Source organism: Sabethes cyaneus, chromosome 3 (genome assembly GCF_943734655.1).
Source record: "Sabethes cyaneus chromosome 3, idSabCyanKW18_F2, whole genome shotgun sequence".
Lineage (NCBI taxonomy): Eukaryota > Metazoa > Arthropoda > Insecta > Diptera > Culicidae > Sabethes > Sabethes cyaneus.
The window spans coordinates 161,205,853-161,229,171 of NC_071355.1; the positions used below are offsets into that span (position 1 = coordinate 161,205,853).

The window sequence follows — 23,319 nt, forward strand, 5'->3', positions numbered from 1 at the left end:
TTGGCTAGGATCCGCTAATATGCATTGTCGGCCGTTAAAGTAAAGTAAGTAAGCTAATGGGCGGTACTTACCGGCGACTTTATTGGTCTTCAGCAACCCAATTTCTTGCTTGACTTTCTAGAGATTGGGAGTTTAGACATTACTATCTTCTATGAACATTCCCAGGTTAACTTCCGTTCCGCCTCCTTCTGCAACACTTGGCGGCTAATTCACGCTCGTTTGTGATCTGATTCCCTCCCTCATTTTTGCATATGTCAGGTTTCGTATAGCTCTTACGATTTTGGTTCACATTTTCGTAAAACTAGAGTGTCTCATTAACTGGGAGTTGTCATCCTAATTTGTCACGATCTCTGTCCTCCTCTGTTCTGGGGCTTTTTATTCCTCAGGATCGCGTTTAACTGGTTTATTGGTCGCCGGTATTTGACGACCCACTCTATAGTGGCAATGCACAGATGATTTTTCTAAGATTATTTGCATTCCCCATCAAACCCGTCATTTCGTATATTCCGAAGCTCTTCACCTAGTACCGCGAAGCGGCCTCGTCGAAAGAAGGCAGTGTTTCATCTAGTATTTGCGAGAAGTTTTGAGCAGATTGCGAGTTATCTAGCTGCCTGATGTTTAGTCGAGGAGGACGGCTTTGACGAGTCTGGTACACGGTTGACAGTTTTGGACGCACAAACACTGCTACTAGGTGATGGCCAGAGTCAATATCCGCACCCGCAGGGAACGTCGTAATGATAGAGAAAAACCGATTATTCGTCAGAACGTGGCCAGTCTGGTTCATTGTACATTGGCCTGGCGATCTCCAAGTGGCTTTGGATTATCAGGCCTCGGGAAGCTGCGAAGTTTAAACATCGTTGGCCGTTATCGTTCGTGTCGGTGTGCAGGCTACGGGTCCTATTACCGGTCTATATATTTCCGTACTAGCACAGTTGTTATTAACTAGTTGTGGTAACCGATTAATGACTGATTTCAGTCATAAATAGGTTGCAGTAACCAGAAGTGACAAAAGTGTGCTGCTTGGGTTCTTCCCCACCAACCTGAGCGTTCGTAACCCCAGTGACGATCTTGACGATCCCATGGCGAGCAGCTTTCGTACATTGCTTCCAGGCTCATACCTTTTCAACGTCGGGTGTACCTTCGTGCGGGCACTACACGGTGATGATACTGTAACTGCAGAAATGGTCATTTATCCTCAATAGACACATCCTGTCATCAGAGCCGTAGCGTGAAGTTGTGGCACCCTTGGCGAACCCCCAATTTGACGCTCCCTCGTTTGCTAAATTAATGTTCCTTCCAGGTTTATTAGTTTTTCGTATTCGCCTCTTATTCAATACTCCGCTGCACTTAACGTATGTATTGGAAAAGTGGATTCATTTCGGATGTCGATGAAGAAACAATACAAAAAATAATTGAATACAATAAATCCTACATTTATTTTATAAAAGTGCTTCGACGTCCTACCAGGTGACTTTACAGCGGTTCACAGGAACCTGCGCTATGGCCGATCAACAGTTAGACATCTGCATATTAATCAACACTTTTGTGGCCTTAGCGATCAGCTCCTTCTCCACTTTGGTGGGGAATGCACCCTTTGAGTTTCGCCCAAAAATTATCTTTTTTTGGGGGACGTTGGGAGAGTTGGTCATCGACGGTACAACGTTAACTTTAGTCGGTTCATCTACACTAGTGATCTCTTGACATGGTGGGCCAAGGCCAGGTCCGGCTTAAAGACCACATCCTTTACGCAATACTTTTTGAAGAAGGTGGCTTCCAGTAGGTACTTCGCACTGTACCTCCCAAGTTTAGTTGAATTTAGTTGAAGCAACCGGATTACGACTGAAATTAGTCATATTTCGGTTACCACAACAACTTTATAACAACCGTGCTAGTAGGGCTTCGTATCTCCTCGTACATTGTAAACCCCAAACGAAAGAATAGCGACTTGAATATTTTCTTCTCGCTGATCGTTAACCACAGAAGGATTTTCTTCAGAAATTTGGAGATATACTTGAAAGATATACTTGACATCATCGCTTACCTTCTTGGTGGGGGACGTAAAGTACTCCGACCTACCGGTTCAAGGCGCGGAATGATGAGTTTCAACGCTATCCCCTTTCTCGCGGGAGAGGATGTTATGAATGCCAGATTGGCTGATACGGCAACGGATACGAAGTGCTTTACCATGTCCAACTTCTTGGCTACGAGGCGGAGCTGGCAGTACGAACAAAACATCGACCGCAGTTGTTTGACTGTTTACGCCTTGGACGTTGTATGCAAATCAACTGATAACGTGGCATAAAAAATTGTTAAAATCAGTCCACTTTTTATATACAATCGATATTTGTATAACGCGGGTAATTGGGACCGCGTTATATGAAGCGCGTTATACAAGTACACGTGGCATATGGAAATTGAGTTAATTGGGGCTATACCCGAATTTTACGAAGTTTTAATTCAACACGACCATGGTTCCTTTGGGAAAGATGTCAAGTATATATTTTTCCATCTTACAGGTGCTTGGTGAGACAGAAAAAATCCCCTCATGGTCTTCCAGAGCTTCCGGAACATCCGTTAAATTTTCATTTCTGTGAAGTGTTCTCATAGCTTTAAAATTCTTTTTAAAGTCCCTATGGCTTATTATTTGGCGTAATATAAGTAAAGTAGACAATCCGTGCTATTGAGAAGCCATGCGGATCCGGACCAAATCCGAAACATCCGTAAAAGTGGTTATCAAGCGAAAATTGTTCTTTGAGTTCGGAATTATGTTCATTCATCCTTGAATTGAACAATGTGAAATAGGAATATAAATTCAGCGGTTTGTGACTCAACCTGGCCACTATAAAATGCATCGAAAGATCCGACATTAAATGATTAAAATTCATGATCAAGGGCATCGGACTGCTTATCACGTTGACGAAGGCAACAAAGTTTTCGTAGCCCGTTCGCTCTTACAAGAAGCTCCATTCTGAATTGTCCAGGAAAAGGTGAAAACAAAAGCAATAATACTTTTCTCTCACTTTTTCTCAGGCAAAACCCATACAAATATTAGATCCCTTCAACGCGGATTACGGAATGGTCATGGCTAACTACGATGGATAGATTTCTGTTTAAATTTTTCCAAAAGAGCGCAATACCTGGTAAAGAGCTTATACAAAAGTTGAAATATTTGCTATTAGATTTGTAAGTATAGTAAATGTTACCAGTAGTTCAGTTTACTATACCACATCTATCAAATTACACTAGCGGAATTGGTAATTTCAACAAACTTGCGAAATAACATCGTTTATTTGTCAGTGAACATTTGCAGTATTTGCATCATTTCTGTTTCTGAATCCGAAATGTTTTATTTCAAAACTTTTTCAAATTGTACCGCAGACTTCAATATGAATTTTCACTTATTGTACACTTTGACGGCAAATCCTAATTTTCCAGTGATCGTTTTAGCGGCCATGTCGAGTCGTGAGCGGCCTATTTAGTTGAGGATTGCTGATATTCCATTTCATTTTGAACTGTTACAAATTAAAAACATTTGTATTTCCAGTGACCAATTTTAGGTAAGGTTTGAATTTTCTCCCGGTGAACCATCCAATGGCCAAATTGAGTCACAAATAGTCGAAATATACTTGTAGTAGACTAGACTATAGTCAAATTACACTCAAAATATTCACGATATATTCTGAATTTTCCGGAGGACCACCTTACGGCTTCCTAAGGCCACTTATTTATTACTTTTTTTTACCAATTACCCGACCTTAGTTACTTCAAAAATATTTTACCAATTTTAACCAACTTTACCAATACGAAAATTTCAACGGATATTCCGGAACCTCCAGCAGGCCAACCCGTAACTTTGTGGTTTCCGTATATCACTTAGAGTCAACTGTTATATGCTCTACAACTTCTTAAAAGACACCATGGTCGTATCTGTTCAAAATCGCTCAAAATTCGAGTTTAGCCCCAATTAACTCAATATCCATATGCTACGTGTATTTGTTATACGCGGAAAACCGCGTTATAGAAATATCGTGGTACCCGCGCTATAGAAATCCGCGTTATACAAATCTCTACTGTATATGTTATTGCTAATGCTCTACTGAAGTACAGGCCCTTCTTGGCGCCCCCAAGAGCTAGTACCCTTGGCGGGGGCCAGTCTGCCCAACCGCACGCTACGGCGCTGTCATAGCTCTGATAAAACTGGGCCTTTCCTCCGCGGATCTTTCAAACCTTGCTTCCTTTGTGACAAATTTCCTGTAGAGCTACGATGCCTAGTTGGCAGGGTTCAAGCTGTTCGGTCGCCCCTTAAGAAATTCAGTAATCTGCAGTTCCAAGTATTGACTTTCCAATCGTTTTCTATGCTTCATCGCTTGGGTTGTTGCCGAATAGTCTGATCCGTTTTTGCTTGAATGTTCGCATTAGTTTGGTAGAGGTAGGTAGCCTTACTAGGGTCACGCTGACGAATCTCATAATAGTGCAATATTCTTAGCTTAAGTGCCGAGACACGACGTTTTTTAATTCAGCCACCCGCTTGGATCAGACGCTGTCATGAGCCGCTTCTGACCTAAGATACAATCGCTTTCGTGGTTGAGGAATCGTCAAGCCATCAAGAGCCGCACCTGACATAGGAATAGACGCTCAAGGCTGACGAGGTTTTTCCTCATTACTACACTCAGCATTCACACGAGTGCCTCCTTCCCTGTCGGAATATCTCCGCTAAGGATGCTCCTGTATATATTGCGCAACTGCGTGAGGCACTGCTGGTATGCAGTATCCAACTCTTAACCAACGAAATAACGATTAACGATGATTTGTTTTGTCATAAAATATAATACACATTTTTTTCATTCTTAGAAAGAGTTTCGATTTAAAGAATGGTTTTAAAATACAATTCCGGCATTCGAAAGCGCCCCATTCCTAAATGATCTGCGCTCTAGTAATTAGTTCGGTGTCGACATAGCAATTTATTTGCAAATAAGGTCATTAGGCCCTACCATAAAGCTTATAAGTCAAATTTTTAATATGACATGGGTGATAATTCCTTCCACATTTGTTGATTTAGCGACCTCGCTGAGCGGCAAGATGCCTTTGACATTGTAGTCCAAGTGAACCGAATTATTAATAACCATTTGATGTTTGACCGCTGCCCGGGCGACATCCATCGGTGCGATAGTATCAATTCCAGCAATTAGTTTCAATGAATATTATTACATCGCTAGGGGTGTCCATTATAGTATTATTTCAGCATGCTTGTTACACCAATGCAATGCAATATTCTCTTACCGGAGTTAATTTACTTAGCTAGGTAATGTAACTAAACCCATTTATCTTGATATTATCGTGAAACAACAAACTCAACAAGTCAATCAGTTTGTATATAATTGTAGGAACTTTAAAGCCAGTCTTGCACTTTGTGCACTCTTTGTTGGTTGGTCGTATGACTCAATAGGAAGTTGCCGCTAATGATTCAATAACGTTATTTTTAGCCTCGTATGGAATATAAATGAATTCTCATGGCAGCAAAAATAATTGATAATCAATTTCATTCAGTAAAAGGCAAACAGCATCAAGCCGCTGTCGCTCTCGGTCACAATCAGCTGTAACTAGCAGCATGGCTAATAGTAAAGTCATGATTCGGTGCGCGATGGTGGGATGGAAACCTACCGCAGAGGTGGGGCGGGTGCAACATAGCGTCTAGCTTGTAGTACAAGCTAGCTTACGGTGCATAACGTGCGCGTGAAAACTCTTGAATAACTGAAGTTCAATCGGCAAGTTCGATACATCTGCGGTTAGCATAAATAACACGGCATCCCAACGCGCGAGAAGCCAACCGAAGAGGGGTCCCACAACGCCGTCGCTTCAGGGCCAAGTCACGCTGCGGTTAGATGCGGTCATGCGAATACCACAATTATTGAATAAACTCCAGCGCGAGATTTGAGCAGTGGGGCCTGTAAGCAGGGGAAACATGTATGTCCCGCTGTGGAGACTGATGATGCATATTAGCATAAAATGATATATGCTGCACAATGCGAGACATAAACGCACAGATGGACAGAGAAACCGACGAGATGGCTGGCTGGCTGGTCGGCTGACTGCCTGGCTGGACGTCGTCGACGACGTCGTGTTCCGCGCGTTCTTAATTAAAACTCATCAGCATAAACGCACTCTTGGGACCCTTGACTCAGATCAGCGTTATGATCTGTGCAGCAGCAATGGCCCAGACCGGACAGGCACTCTAAGCGGGATCGAGTGCCATCCGGCGAAGGGCAAATTGAAGCCGACTCGTAATTCGTTCGAGACACGAAGACAGGAGGAGACTTTATTAGGAGATTTTAATTGAAGAATCATTTTCCTTCTCCAACTTATACCGAAGTATTACCATTCGTTTTTCATATGTTAGTTTCTTTATAGGTAAATTTTTTTATGTTTCTAACAGGCACAGAATCTACCGCACAAATACTCTGCAGAGGCAAAATTCGACCCAGAGAGCTTGTTGAAAAATTTGTGGAACGTAAGGTCAGGGTTATAAGTCAGATATTTATATAAGAACAGCTTCCGTAAGTCGTAAAATTGATTCCAACTAGAAAACCTGTTCCGATTTATTTATTTGTTAAAAAATGATACTGAATTTAAATGTGCGCATAGCTAATGAAATTGGTTTCTTATAGATGAGGTACCTAAATGTTTTATTTCTATTTCTTTGTTAGGCCCTAGGATAAAAATGTTGTACTTAAAGAAGCTTTAGCTACCCTACGGTTTATCATCATCTTCACTCCGTTCGTGGCTCGTTTGTTGCTGATATTCTCACAATTCCCTACATCATAGCCATCAATAGCCTTGAGAAGCTCGTTTTACGCGTTCGCATCTAACTCAATACAGGTGTTTATTGCTAATGGAAATGGTTAGGTTTCTATTCGACTGTATGTTGTTTGTTCGCAATGTTCGCCCTTAGCTTAGCCAAACAGGACCACTGGATCCGAGTACGGAGAGTATTAGAGACGGCTTTGAATCATAAATATGTTCAATTATCACCGTTGGGCACCTCCCGTAATTCGCTAACATGATGTGCGGCCAACGAATGGGCTAGTGCTATGATGGTTCGGTTGCATCGTGGTTGGCTTTTCTTCGAAGAGTTAGCTACACCTTCGGAAAGTAAACGCATGCAAGCAACGTGCAACAAAGTAAGCAATTTCAAACGGTGCTTATCTGTATTTATCATTGCAGCTATAATTGTAGTGAAATAATAGCAAACTATTTCTCAACACAGTCTTAATAATGGGAAGGGCTGGTACAATCTGCCTAACTTAATTTTGATTTATTTAACTGCACCGCCTTAGCCAAGTAGAATTTAAAATAGCTATGTGTAAAGAATTTATAGAACTTTTCTGTTTACCCGTTCGTAAACAAATGAACGGTCACTCGGCTAGCAACGGAATAGCAGCATTGCAGCACCGTAAATAGAAAATACACGGCAAAGCTAAATTCAACAATTATATAGATAATAACCAGCTCGACGAATTTCTCATATACAAAAGTTTTTGAAATTCGGCTTAGCTGAGACGCACAGCCAAATGAATTAAAATTGACTCAAAGTGGTTGTACCATGGACTTATACAGGTCAAATTATTTTGTACTTAATATGACGGAGAAATGTGTTTTTTGTGAAGAACGATCATTTTAAAAACTGACGAACAACTTAAAAAAAACTGATATCAGGCTCCCTGTTGATAAACTGGCAGGTGATGTAATTGTATAGTGCTCTCGACGCGAGATTAATAGTTGTGGGTTTGAGTACCATTTGTACAGTCACTTATTTTTGAAAGTTTGCATATAATTTTTCCCAGTTCTTCCGATGTTCGTTCTTTACAAAAACACGTTTACTCCTTTTTTTTATGGTTCGGGTTGCAAAGAAAAAGTCAGTTTTCAAACCCTCAACGTACAGATAGCCTACCAAATCAGATATTCTTTAGTGCATTTTGATTGCTTCATATGCTTGAAAATGTCACTTTTTCCTTTCCGGTTGACGTATAAAGTTCCTACTCCAAAAGCTGGTTAAAGTCTGCCTTGACGTAGATTTTCTAGTCCGTCACCATGTAATCGGAGTTCGTTAGCATAATTGTGTACAGCTTCCGCGATTATGTTTTAGCCAACTTGTTCGGTTTATCGTTGGGTCACAGGCTTCTTATAAGCCGATAGTCCGGTTCATATTTTAGCTCGTTGGACGGATGTAGAAAACACTCCCAGCTTAATTGCGACATCTTGGACGGAGAAGTTGGGGTCTTGCTTGAAACCCGATGAAAATATCAAAGGATTTCTAGAAAATTGATGCAAGTGATTTACTTAATTCAAAAAGATTGTAGTAGATAATCGGCCTTCATACGTTTGGCATCTCCAATATAAAGGCATAGTTGATTCTGCCACTGGATTATCTATGGATTGCCCAGTTTTTGTATCAGTTCCTGTTAGCAAGTGCGAGTCGTCGCCACGAAGTTCAGCTTTGGAGATCTAAGAGCTAATAACGCATTGAAAATTTGAAGTTGTAGGAGTCAAGCTATAGGTCATTTTGAGTACTACTGATTTTACTGGATTAGTAAGAGAATATCCCCATACAAGGTTAATCACTCAAAGAACGACGGGCTTGCGATTCAGCATGAAAACAGACGAGTTTTGGTAAGATCGTTTCAGTTGTTCAAATGCGTGATTGTTGGTTGCTAAACTTACAACTAAGCCTGAGCCATAGGCCCTTATTAACAAATGTTATCTGCATTTTATTTATACAAATATTCTTGGAGGTTGGTATGTTTGATCTATTTTAAGAGAGCGAAATAAGCCGCTATATCCTTGGCCTATTGCAGCCTGGCTTTTGGTGTAAATACCATAAGTTCATCCCCGAGGGTCCGGGGTATTATTTAACCATTACTAGCTAAATACTCCTAACGAAAAAAGCTCAATCACTAATAATTAACCAGAAGCGGTTGGTACGAGACGTCCCCGTTTCTTCTTCCCCTGTTGATTCAGAAATGTATTTATGTGTCTTTGCGGCAATGCTTCACAGTTGGCCTGGCCGATTTGACATTTGTGATATATTTAGGATATTTTACAAATCAGAAACTGATATAATTTGATCTAGTTTATATCAAGGTGAGTTACAAAAATCAGTATTCTGTCCTACTGTATAACCAAATTGCAACAAAGCGTGTTAACATAAACACCTTAACATAAAAGAATTAGCGCATGGTAGTTGACAAAGGGGGGCTGACAAGGGTAGATGATACAAATAAGTAAAAGGGTTTGCGTTTCGTTTGCATTTCAACCGATTGTGTGTGACTTAGTGACTGTGAGACATACAGTGGGTGGGTATTATAGAGGGGGGGGGGGCTAGCAGGATGAAGAGGGCGAGTAACGAGATTATGGCTGTATGTTTCGCCATAGCTCCATACGGTTCATCATCAAACTTCATCACACATGTTTTTCGACATAAAAGAAACATCGCAGAGGGGTGACAAGAAAGGGATGCGGTGTCTTACAAGGGGGGAGGACGGTTTAAATGGAAAAAGGGGCGTGTTTCCCTTGCATTTGGAACAATAGGAGTTGTACAAGTGGCTGGACGAGAAGATGGGATCTCTGAAAGAGGGGGAAAAGGGTGGCGAAAAAAGGTTTTATCTCGCTTTATAGGAATTACCGAAAAGAAGACAGATTTGCAAGTGGCTGGAGGGGGAGACGGGCGTGCTGAAACTGTTGTACACATATTCAAATGAAGAAAAAGAGGTGTATTTCTTGTATTATGATAATTTTCGTGGCAATAACAGATGTACAAGACTGAGTGAAAAATGGGCTCCGAGTAAAATCGAGCAATCAGGTAGTAATTTTATTAATATTTTTTGAAACGGTGGTTCTACAATTGATGGAGGGACGAAAATAATGTTTTTTTTGGAATGGAGGGGAAAGAAGGCAGGAAGATGAAGGAGGGGGGGGGGGGTTATTGGTAGTTACGCTTAATAAGTAGTCATTGTGACTCCTACCTTTTGTCCAATGCTGGAAGGTGCATGGGTCGAACCAAGCTATATAACCGGATTTGAACCCACAACACCCGCTAGGGCATGTGGCTCGCTGGTACCCATGTACCTTTGAACCGCAGAGGCACTGCACAAAAGGAGACTGCGCAACCCCCTGGCGGGTGTTGTGGGTTCAAATCCGGTAATAATCTTAGATTATAGCTTGGTTCGAGCTAAAAACATGAGTTTGGTCTAGTCTATATATATAATCTATTTATATGTATCAATTTATATAAGAGGCTTATGTCTGTACCGAAAACCAGGTCTCTGAGAGGACGTCGAAAGAGGTTTATCGGTAACTAAAAACAGGTCCCTGACAGGACGTCATGCTTTCGTAGCAATGGGTTGTATACTCAGGCACCTTACTAGTCGACTGCTAGACTGCTCGATTGATCAACTGTTTGACTAGACTGCTCGACTGGACTGGTCGATTAGACTACTTGATTTGATTGCTCGACTGAACCGCTCAATTGAACTGCTCGACGGAACTGTTCGATTCGACGCTCGGCTCAACTGCTTGATTCCACTGCTCGACTGGACTACTCGACTCAACTGCTCGACGGGACTGCTCGAATGAACTGCTACTCAACTACTCGATTGGACTATTCGGATCGGCTGTTCGACTCAACCGCTCGATTGCTCGATTCGACAGCTCGACTAGACTGCTCAACTTAGCCATTCATCCCAACTGCTCGACTCAACTGCTTGACTTAACTGTTTGTTTCTATAGCTCTACTTAGCTGCTCGATTCAACTGCTCGACTGGACTACTCCACTGAACTGCTCGACTCAACTGTTCGACTTAACTGCTCGACTGAACCGCTTGACCCGACTGCTCGACTAGATTACTCGATTCAAATGCGCGACTAGACTACTCGATTCAACTATTCGACTTAACTGCTCTATTCGACTACTCAGTTCAACTGCCCATCTCGATTGCTCGACTCAACTACTCGGCTGGACTGCTTGACTGAGCAGCTTGATTTAACTGCTCGACTAGACTGCTTGATTTGACTGCTCGACTCGACTGCTTGACTTCTGTTTGATTCGACATCTCGACATAACTGCTCGACTGGACTACTCGACTCAACTGCTAGACTGGACTACTCGACTCGACTGCTCGACTCGACTGCTCGACTCAGCTGCTCAACTGGACTACTAGACTCAACTGGTCGGCTGAACTACTCGAATCAACTGCTCGAACAAACTGCTCGACTCAACTGCACGAATGAACTGCTCGATTCAACTGTTCGACTAACCGCTTGACCCGACTGCTTGACTAAACCATTCGATTCGACTGCTCGACTCAAATGCTCGACTAGACTACTCTATTCAACCGCTCGACTGGACTACTCGATTAAACTACTCGACTGGACTGCTCGATTTAACTACTCGACTTGAATTCTCGATTTGACTGCTCGACTCAACCACTCGATTCAACTGTTCGACTCGACTGCCCTACTCCACTGCTCGTCCGAACTGCTTGACTGAACAGCTTGATTTTACTGCTCGACTAGACTGCTCGACCTGATTGTTCGACTCGATTGCTCGACCCAACTGCTTGACTCGATTGCTTGATTCAACTGCTCGACTCGCCTGCTCAACTTGATTGCTTGTCGTGATATCATATGGTCGGTTGTTAAATCAGGCTGGACCAAGTCGCAAAATTTTAAAAAATAAGTTAATGATAGCAAACGATCAAGAATTTTATAAGCAACATTTTACTCTAATCAGACTACATAAATGTTGGAAACAGCGTGAAGTTTTTATTCAGTTAAATAAATCCAATACGACCATAAAAACTATGTGTTTCAGTTTCCAGCTATGACTCATTTACGTAGAACACCACCATCAACAGAGCTATATTATGCAATATAAGAACTCAAAGAACTAATATAAAGATTAAACATCTTCGCAAACACTGGCCAATGGAATGTATCCGCATGCTTTGGAATTCTGAACAGACATTTATATTTTCCAGATCGTAAGATTCGGGCTCAACTAGTAATTTTATAAAAATCGAAGCAAACCCTATTTTGATTTAACGGCAAAATTTTCTAGGTGGGCAGCGTGTGTCTTTTAACTTTGATAATAATAGGTTTTATTTTTGCGAAACTGTGATATCGCGATTTTGTGACGCATGCCTTCACTATCAATACGAACATAATGAGTTATCATGTTCGCTCTAATAAGTAATAGTTTCTTACATGGTCTAAACAGGGAACAGAGAGCATTGAGAAATGTAGGTATGTATGAAATATAAGTATGGGGATGCAAATCACAACATCAAAGCACATGCGGCATTATGGCATCTAAACAAAAGTTCGAACTTTCAATACACATCTTTCTCTTTTTAAAAACATAATTTATTTTTCATTTCTTTCAAGCGATAGCAAATAGATCAGATTAGCAGCGCTCATCTATGTTTAAATATTGTTCTGCGTTATTCCACACAGAGTATCTCAACCAGGTCGGTTCTCCAAATTGAAATTGTAGATTGTTTTTATTTCTGGGCTTCACATTCTCTTTTGAAAAATTAATTAAGTGCGATTCACAATGGCCAGACGTGCCAGCGTGAAATAACCTACTTGGTCACGGTGAATAAATATGTAAATTTTCAGTTATGTTGGAAAAGGTTATTGCGCTGGTTTTAGCGGATTCGCGTTGAACACTTCTGACAATGCACACGAGAAAAATCTTTTGACGACCAAATTTTTTAAACTTTTCTGGTATTTAGAGGTATTTGTGTCACCCGAGGATAAAACGTCGGTACTTTTAACAGCAGAAGCAGATAAAACTTTGTCGTGGTTATTATCATCTATCTACATTGTATGGAAACGTACCTAACATATAGCACATGGCACGTCCTATTATCCAACTGGACGGATAAATGAGTAAACTTGCTGTAATGCTGGAATTGTGTTGAATATAGTGGCTAGAACTTTCAGTAATCTGTAAACTTTCAGTAAACGGTCGACCAGTTGTCACCTAGTCAAAACTATACTATACTATATAGTTAAGTATAACGTTTGAACCCGTTACTAATTTTTAAGGAAACCTTGAAAACATTTACGATAACGAAAGCTTTGATTTGATATTAAAATCATTAGTATTGGTTGGGCGTGGACCAAGAATCAAGTAATCTACTAGAACTAGGTAATAACGTCTTGTGAATCGGTTTAGCCGTCACTGAGAAACAGATGACTAAAGCTAAGCGTCACACACAGATCGAATTAATTTCGTATTCTTCGGCCAATTATTAAAGTTTTGCTATATTACAGTCAAATTTCGTTAATTGGGCTAAGCTTATCACCGATTTTCACAAAAACTTTCATTAATTGGGCTGTGCTGTGATAGGCAACAGTTCAATTGATGTTCATGTCATCTATTGACTTTATTAGATCAGCCCGATTAAGGAAAGTTTTTCTCAAAATTGGCGATAACCTTAGCCCAATTAAAGAAATTTGACTGTATTATCATCGTAATTAATCAACAAACTCTATCAATTGCTAAAAACCAAAAATTGAATGCATTGTTAATCAATATCGTAACATTACAATGTTTTCTAAACAGCTCCTAAAGCAGTGAATAATTAAATTTCAGTTGGTATTTTTGGTATTCTGTTTCTAAATTTATTAATTCAATCAAACATAATATTATTCTAATTATTTCATCGTATGTCGTTTATTTTTAGATATTAACTTGAAATTAGTGTACTTACTTATGCACGTGGCGCTGAAATAATCCTCTTGAAAGATATCTTTTTCTACATGGAATACATGAATTGAAATTTACAATCTCAAACGAATTCTCTTTCAGATTGCAATTCGATTTTATTTAACTCAATAGACTTCTTCACGATGTGCGTATGTAAACTTCACGTATTATTCTTAATTTTATTATTCTGAACTTTGTCGAAACGCACAATAACACAGTTTTTCGCTAACTTCCACGCTGTCAACAAACGGGCTCAGCACTTTTTCGAGTTCAACAACAATCGAAACACTGCGTTACACAAAGAAAGCCAAGTTTCCACTTCGGTAGGCAAACAAATAAACCAGAAGCACATAAATTGCGGAAATCCGGGCTATCCAAAGGATTTTTGGATTAGTCCATCAAAAAGTAGCACAACGTACGTTATCCGATGTGTGTTGCAATTGATGGGGACCTCGCCTTGCGGGAGGGATGTTGTCTGCAATGTACATTTATCTTCAAACTAATTTATATTACTTTACTGTCTTCGGTCGACAGAATTTATTCATTTTATTTTCATCCTTTCGCACTTATGCTTGCATTCACCACACTCGCTGGCACCACAAAATAAATGAGAAAAATAAGTAAGAAAAGGATCCAACTTCATGCATCGAACAGAACGAAGAAGTTTGTTTTTTTTTTCGTTCCAGAACCGGTTCGAACCTATCTGCCTCGTTCACTTGACACAGCTCACTTCAACATAAATCTTTCACCTTCGGCTTCGTACCCCGGCATATCACCCCTGAGAGGAATAAATCTGAATACTGCACATTAATTCCATTCTTTTCGATTTTTCTGCACAAAAAACTTTCTCTATTGGTTGTTGCTACTACATTCCGTTCTTAATGGCACTCTCCAGTAGCCAACGACAAACAGCGCACAATTGAATCTTCTTTCTGTGATTCGATGTTGGTCCCGCGCAAGGACTTTTCGCTTGGTCAAACACAATCAAACTCACTTTACACTGGCAAAGCTGGCAAGAAACTGAGCTTCCAAGCGCACCGCCGCTTCGAGACGACGGAAGAGTCACCGAAGCGATCTATTGTGGTTCGAACTGTTCCGGTCTTTCACTGAGTTAAAGCAACCAGTAGAGATGGTGGCAACTAACAAAACACAACGCCCGTCCGCTCGTTTGAAAGTTACAGAATAAACCCGCAATCGGCAGAGTCTCCGGCGAGAGTGACGGTGTCGTACGGAACAGCAAAGCAGCAAGGTGCCGCGTCTGCTGGCTGGTGCGATGCTCGATTCGTGTGGTCGGTGTCGCCATCACAATCGCGTCACAGTGTGTAAAGAGCAAGAGCTTTTAGTGAGCGAACTGAAGTTGAGCGAAACTTTGGCGGCAGCGGCACTAACGCGCGCTGCTCTTTTGTAAGGTTAGTGGCAATGCTGGCAGTTGGTATTTTAATATGCAACCATACAGTGCATACTTTTAGTTGTATCATTTGTAAACTTTTAACGATTGTCAGTTTGGTAATCGCTGAAGCTAACCAGCATGAATGCAAAAGATTGTAAAGAGAAGATGGTTACAACCATATCGCTATTACAATCTTTATAATCACCATAAGATCAAAGGATACAGTACATTCCAAAAGCAGAATTTTTCAATGGCGTTTACTATTTATGGTATTATGTTTCAATCATTACCATTACTAACCATTGATCATATCGTACGTTTCAAAAATATGTATGGATAATCAACCGTTTTCGCATAGCTTAAGACACTTTTTTTGTGAACTCAGCACTGCGACCAATATTGTTGATCTATTCAGATATCGTCTGGATGTTTACTGTAACCTGCAGTTCATTTCGGTTTGCAATAATCGCTATTGAATGAGCGATAAGCTTGTTCATTTTTGATGCATGCCTTCGATGTATTGGGTTTACCCTACCTTTAATGCAAGCTCTACTTTACCAGCAATGCTTACCAATTACCAATTATGCAACCAGTACTGTCTTCAATTACAGCCATACCTGGCGATGCTGACCAGTATATGTATGACCAGTATAACTATAAGAGTGGCTCTATTGCACTGGCAAGAGTTTTCATCCAATTTTTTCATTCCAACGAATGCTCTAGAATTGTCTGTACTCCCGTGTCAATGCATTGTATTTTGGTGGATTTTAGAGCGGCATACGATACAGTCGAGCGCGAACAGCTATGTCAGATAATGCATAAAAACGGTTTTCCGGACAAACTGACGCGGCTGAATAAAGCTACCCTTTTTATATGTTTATGCACGTTTGAGTAAATCTTTTAAATACAACACTTCTACGCTGTTTTGTAGGATTCGCAAAGGACCAACTTCGCCTTCGCCGTCACCGCACGTGCTCCCCGCACATTCTCTGCACGATATTATTGTCTTGCGGTGATCCAATGACCGCAAGCATCTCACGCCGAGTGGCCTCGAAACGCGGACATTGAAACATCACGTGCTCCGGAGTTTCAGTAAAAACGTGGCAAAAGGGCAACCCTACACGCCCACGCGTATGCAGGTACTTCTTATAGCACCCATGACCTAACAAAAATTGAGTAAGGTAAAAATTTATCTCACCGTGTCTTCTGCCGATCCAGGAAGTTTTGGATCAGCCTATGCGTAACCTGCTATGTTCAGCGTGGTCCCATTCCACCTGCCACCTCCTAGTAGTGTCTGACCTAACTCTGTCCCGAATGCCCCTGACGTTCCTCTGCCTATGGCACACGATAACAGCACCTAGAAGTATGCATATGGGAATCATACCTGCAATGACCCCGATCGCATCCAGCGAACACGTTGTCCAGACATACTTGATTGCGCTTACTACCCAAAGCCGGGGCCCAAGCCGGTGCACCGTACCTCAGCACCGACATGGCAACGCTAGCCATCAGACGTCTCTTACTGCCATTCGGTATAATCTTGGACAACGCAGTAACTGCTGTTGACGTCTTACCACAAGTATAATCCACATGGCTGATTAAATTCAACCTGATGTCTGCCGTTACACCCATATACTTCAAATTACGCTTAGAGACAATCACTTGTTCCCCTACGACAGTTTTGGCCTCTAGGGCCGCCTTGCGGTTGCTAATCATTACCGCTTCTGTCTTGGGGTGTACCAATCGTAGGCTGACACCAGCCATCCATCCCTCTATTATTCTATTATGCTTGTGTCTGAAGCCGGCATTTCCACCTATTTGAGAAACTCGCCTACCACTGTTAGGACGATATCATCGATGAAGCCTGTCATCTCGATCCCAGCGGGTAGCTCAACGCCCCACCGCGTACATGACAATCCAAAGTGTCGGACCGAGAATCAAGCCCTATGGAACAACCGCTGTTGCTTTGTACTTCCTCGCCCCATCAGCTGTGTCATACAGTAGAGTTCAGTTTTCGAAGTACCGTAAAACGGGGTATCATTGATCATTGGCTTATCAGCTCAGAAAAGTTGGCAGAAGTTGTTTATTTCACATATTTATGCGAATGGTCCATTTGATTAATGTTACCCCGTTTTACGGTAGCTTTTAAGCAACCTGCATAGATGGTCCGGTTCCCTCAGCTTATGTAGCGCTAGGCAGCGTTTTAGACATCAATTGTGAAGCGTTTTAGACATCAATTGTGGCTGATAGGCTTCTCGTCCCTCTCTATCATGGATGAACTTGATGGCAACGACAGTAGATTTCCCCTTGCGAAATTCAATCTGCGTCCTTGCCAGCCCGGTATCACTTTACACAACAAGTGTTAGCCTGTTTAGGATTAACCCGTTCCAGTAACTCGTCCAACGTGTTATGTAGGCAAATCGGCCTGCACGATGAAGGATCCCCTGGTGGTTTTCCCGGATTTGGTAGCAGTTCCAGATTTTGGATTTTCCACTTATGCGTGATTCTAGGTAGTTCTGATTCTGAAGCGTCTCTCTAAATATATCAGGATATGCTTGGATCGCCGCTTCCAGGGCCTCGTTCGCTCGGAATCCCGTCAGGACCGGGCGCTTTCTTCGTTATTAGACCCCTGCTGGCAACCGCAGTGAGTTCCTCATTCGTGACCGGAGTGAGTATGTCATTCGCTTGACCGTAAAACCTGGATAAAAGTAAATTTGGACGGTAAGAACAATCTATAACTCGAGAATGGAGTATGCTATGTATAAACTTGATATCATTGTTGAGGAAGTGATAAAAGGCTCAGTCTTCAGTCCACATTCCTTGTCAGATCATGAATTTCTTTGCAAATTAATCCCCAAACACGAACTTATATGTCTAACACTTGACCACGTCCAGTTGCGTCAAAATTTTTGACCAGGAAGTTGCTTGAAATCCTGTCTCACGTAGGTTTCATCGTCAATTAAAATACATCCATTGAATTTCGTCAAAACTTGCTCGTACAAATGCCTAGCACGCTTCTTGGCTACCAAATTCTGCTTCAAGCGCCGACTCGGGTGTTTACTGGCACTGTAAGACTATTAGCCTTCTCGAGCGAGAAGATTCCGCGTGGTTTGATAGTTGGCATCATACCTTCTTGCGATACACCGGATGGAGATGCAACCATTGGACTAAACGCACCTCAATATCTTCTCCTCGGCTTTGGGCCCCTGGTTCAGATTTTCCTAAAAGTTCTTTGCCACCTTTCCACACCTAGGTAGGTTACGCACTGTTGCTTTTGGCATTTTCAGCACTTAAGCCAACTTTGATGCAGACAATTTCAAGGATTTTCAAGTGTTTGTGAACGATTTTTTTTACGTGGTTCAAGTTTCGTTCTGTACTGCTCCGCAACGTGGTGAAATATTTTGACGAAACTTACATCGGTTATTCTTCAGTAACATGTAAACAAAGTTATGTCAAATAGTTCCCGTTCTTACTACAAGGGGCGTGCCTGTAACGCACGATGGGCGTCCAAATTTACTTTTAACCAGGTTTTATGGGGTCGTAAGCCACACCACTGGATCGTGTTACTAGAATAATCCTTCTTCGATGACTTTCAGCTCGTGTGGATAGGTTTCCTACGGAGTAGATGCACCCGTTATCTTTTTCACCATCTGGTAAGCCTCACATCAGCGCACAGTGGTCCAAACAGCGAAATATGTGATCGTTTGATATAGCGCCGAAACGTGAAGTTTTTCGCATATAGTGTCTTTAGGAACAATTCTTGGTGTAACAAGCCCCTTCTTGTGAGAGAAATCTTCGAGTGATTAATTCCCTTAAAAGTGAGATGCAAAATTTATTTTCTCGTATATTTGAGATATAGGTTTGGTACTTTCGACAAAGTTTTAGTAAATATCAATACAAAAAGCTTTGTCAAAGACACCATACTTGTATCTCTTCATAGAAATTGTCTATGAAGCGTTATTCGTGCACAAACCCTTCAAAACAGTTTTTAAACGTTGACTTATTCTGGTCAACTTTTACGGTCGCGCAAAATTTTCTTTGAAGCAACTTTCGATTGCGGACTGTACAGTTTTTACCGTCATTTCCGATAACTTCATAATGCTGCTGAACAGCTGACTGTACGGTTTGCTTAACAAAATTTGTCCAAATATGATTTCAATTCCGCATAAGTAATGGTTCCTGAGCCGTCTAAAAGACAAAGAAAGTCCTATTAATTTCTTGTATTTCATGTGCAAGCCCAATTATATTACCTGTTATTTCGACGCTATCCAAAACTTCTTCGTGTACGGTTTTGGGGTTTTTGTCATAGTTTTCGTCATTGTTATTATAAATTTGTGCTGGCCATTGCTGTGAGAGGGGGAAATTCGTTGAAAAATCTGTAATGTTGATTAGAAAAAAAAAGTAAACTAATGGCATATTATCGCATGTACAAATACTGGATTGATGTGAGATCTGTGCAGTTTACTAGAATAATCATCAATTATGCAATAAATAGGATTGTCTGAAGAACATGGTTGCGTAGCACTCTGTCCTGGACTTGATTTGATAAGAACTGAAAATAGTTTGTATATATGTTTAGTTACTTTCCGCACTAAAAAAGGTAAAATAAGTGATGACATTTACCTTCACACATGCTGCCATAATCCGTTTGCGACTGTGGTTTCGGTCGTTTAAATGACTTTAACAAGTTTTTTTGTCGTCAACATCTGAAACATCTTTATTTTCCAATGCCTCGGCTGCTTCTTCTGCCGGTCGGAAATTGCGAAATTTTTTTGAAACGATTACCGGGATTTTTCTCATAGCTCCATTATATTGAGCACCAGCAATTCTCAGCTGTTCAATTTTTTCATTTTCCAGGTTTTTTGGCCACATCAGAATATTTTTATTCACCCACGACAAGGTACAGTTAAAACCTTGAATTTATTGTTCTCAAAAAATTGCACCACGTAGAACATCTGAAATGGAACTTATTAATAGCCAAATGAATTTTACAAGCTTTAATACTTACTTTGAAACGTAACGTAAGACAAAATAAACTGCCGGATAGAATATGTATTTCTGCAGATTGTTTACGTTTGTGCAGGGCTGCCATTTCGACTTTTTGACAAGAATTATCGACTTTTTCCGGTGCAGGATCGATAACGGACCGTCGCCAATAAAGTAAAGTTTGTAAGTCGCCCGAAAATTAATAATAGTAATAGAAATCTTTTTCTAAACTAATAGTGATTCAAATATTTCAGTGCAGCAGCATTAATAACAACAAAAAATAAAATATTTTCTTATATTAAATATTCAATTTAAACTGGCATCTTTTTATGCACTATGCACTTCGCTTTGTCCTCTATGTGATTTTTTATATCATCAGTTCTGACATAAATATGAACACATATGAAACCATTTATGACTGAATATGAACACATATGTGTAGCTTAAGTTGTAATTTTATCGCATATAGTTGAAATTCTCGTTATTATTCATTTTGTGTTATATAAATAAATTTTCAGCCGAATAAAATGCTATTTGTGACATTATATACAAGTAACTAATTCTCCACGCTAGTTTTGAAGTGAACTGTTTTGAGATGCATATGATGTATTATACGATATGGCGCAATGGATTTGTTGCGGACAGGCGATCTAGAAGTCAGGAGTTCAAAACCGGGTAGCAGCTGAGTTAATGTTAAGTATATTATAAGTCTAATTTTAATACATCAATATGCATTACTGAAAAATATCCAAGAGCCTAAATAAATGTAGATGGAATGATTAAATAAAGAGTAAAAACGATTTTTTTATATATTTGCTGTTTTTTGTAATTGTATATTATATTTAGTTAAGTCGTAATATGCGAAAAAGGCCATTGCTCTTCTGTTCGAACAGCATCATAAATGACGTTGTAAATGATGAAAAACCGAATCACTCGAAAGATTAAAAAAAGTCATATTTCGTTGACAAGAACATTGTAAACACGTTATTATGAGCGTTAGTAAAAATTGTAAAAATGTGTAATAGATTGATAAAAAAGTTATATATTTCTTGATTAAAATGAAAGGTGGTGCGTATATTGCCTCCACTTTGATACGTATATGGTTTTATAAGCCATGATATAAAACTTTTTCGTGTCGTATATTAGTTTGTATATCTTGATTGCAACTGTGATATATGGAATGAATTGTTAGCTGGGAACTTATACCTAGTCATGAACATGTAACTCAGAAAAATGATCTGTTCTACCACATAAATCATGGCATTCGATTCGTCATTTTGAATTCCAAAATGACAAGGTTTAATCCCGTAAACTAATTTTATGTCCAAAGCAAGAGCAGGCGTTCAACAAGTTCAACAACAAAATCTATGAAATATGCACTATGATCATTTTTTTATTCCTTAGGTATGATTTTCACAAATCTTCTAGGAAGAAGCAAAATAAATCAGTCTGTTTAAAAAGAAAATTTAGATCGAATTCCGAGATCCGATTGATCGAAAATCGTTCCGAGGAATTTCACACCAAAAACGCTAAAAATGTGTGTAAATTTTAAAATGCTTTCAGATTTCGTTTACAATGAAATAACGGAAGAACTAGTCCCAATTGTTGGCTACACTGCCACTCGGCGAGAATTCATTATACTGAGCAACAGCCGACTGCTCAGTCAACGAGCGATCAGGCACGAAGAAGCATAACAAAATAAAAAGATCAAAACAGAGAGAAATTATGCGTCGGTGCGTTGATATTGAAGTTACTGGTGCGTTGGGCATCGGATCGGCCAAACTCTCCGGCGAGGCCGGTCGGTGGGTGGTGAAAAGAGTGCAGTCGGTCACCGTATGATGACGTCATTGTTGTGCAGATTTGCTCCCCGTCGATGCTCACAGCACAGCAGCACTAGACAACGACGAGCTTTCGGTATGTTCTCTCTGCTATAACGAGAAATAGTTATGTCGAGAGAAGGGGTAATTGTAATGCTTACCGGCCACTATAGTGACCAGCCAACGGTCTAGTCCATTGTCACGAGATATAAAGCTAGAATATTTCATTGGAATCATGTTGTGCACTACTTGAACGAAAACGTGAGTTACGCTGGTTGATTAGGTATATTAACCTACACAAAAGATGTCTTTAACTCTATTTTACACAATGATGAAGTTAAAATAATTGTTTAAATCGCAACATCAATGGTCAACAAGATGAATTGAGAAATATCTTTGTATGCTATTACAAAGGTTGCTCCTATTAATCTCGTTTAAAAGGAGTTGTAATCGGATGGATCAGTATTGAATGAGCTCATGCTCGTACTTTTTTTTAATGATTAGCAAACCGTGAAAACTTTTTAACACAGTTTGCACAATTATCAGTTTAGTTTGCAGAGTGCAGCAGTTGAAGGAGGATTATCCTTTCATTGCAATAAAAGATAAACAGAGATAAACTAAAACAAAAATTCCTCATTCTGAAAATACCTAATAAGGTATAAAATTAGAAAGAATCGGCCAGAGGATTTCATTCGTCAATTTGAAATACAACCAACCCTTTTATTGGAATCATCAACTTTGTTTACTATGTATAAAGTAAAGCCCTTTTCAACACTGTTTCAGTTTGGCCGTGGCAAATATTTTATAAAGTGTTTTTCCTTGCGATGCTAGACAACTGAAGAGGAGAGGCGTCTTTAACGTTTTTGCTGAATTATCATTTCATCACTGGATTATTGTTATACAAGGCGCCTCCATCAAATCCAAAGGAAAAGCAAACGTATGATAATTTTCAACTTTCAACAATAACCACAACAATTTGTGTTCAAAAATCTGATGAGAAATGAGGAATCTGAATGAGAAAACACAAATCCAAACATTCTGATAAATATTAAAAGAGTAAAATAATAGTGGATAGAACTGTCATAACCTTTAGGCTCCAGTATTTTTTTATTAATAGCAAAGCAAACCAAAACAAAGCCTAGGTGCCACATTCCGTTAGCGAAACTTGACCTTGCTACGATCCTATTGACTCTAACAGCCTCTCTCAGCCGAGATTCGAACATACGACAACTGACTTATTAGACCAGCATCATACCTCGAGGCCAACTGGGAGGCTCATTTTTGTATTAACATTAACTTTAAATCTAATCGACCCGTTTCTCACAAATTCCTGCAATAACGTATTCATCACATGGCTC

At 40.2% G+C, this 23,319-nt stretch overlaps 1 protein-coding gene across 1 annotated transcript in view; it reads right to left on the reverse strand.

The window, feature by feature from the left end:
- The window catches only part of LOC128743484 (uncharacterized), a 222,260-nt gene extending 207,291 nt beyond the window's left edge, over window positions 1–14,969 (reverse strand). Inside the window, exon 1 of the mRNA XM_053840076.1 lies at window positions 13,773–14,969. The gene's annotated coding sequence lies outside the window, so the exon portion shown is untranslated. The remainder of the gene's footprint in view (window positions 1–13,772) is intronic.
- Window positions 14,970–23,319: the final 8,350 nt, after the last annotated feature.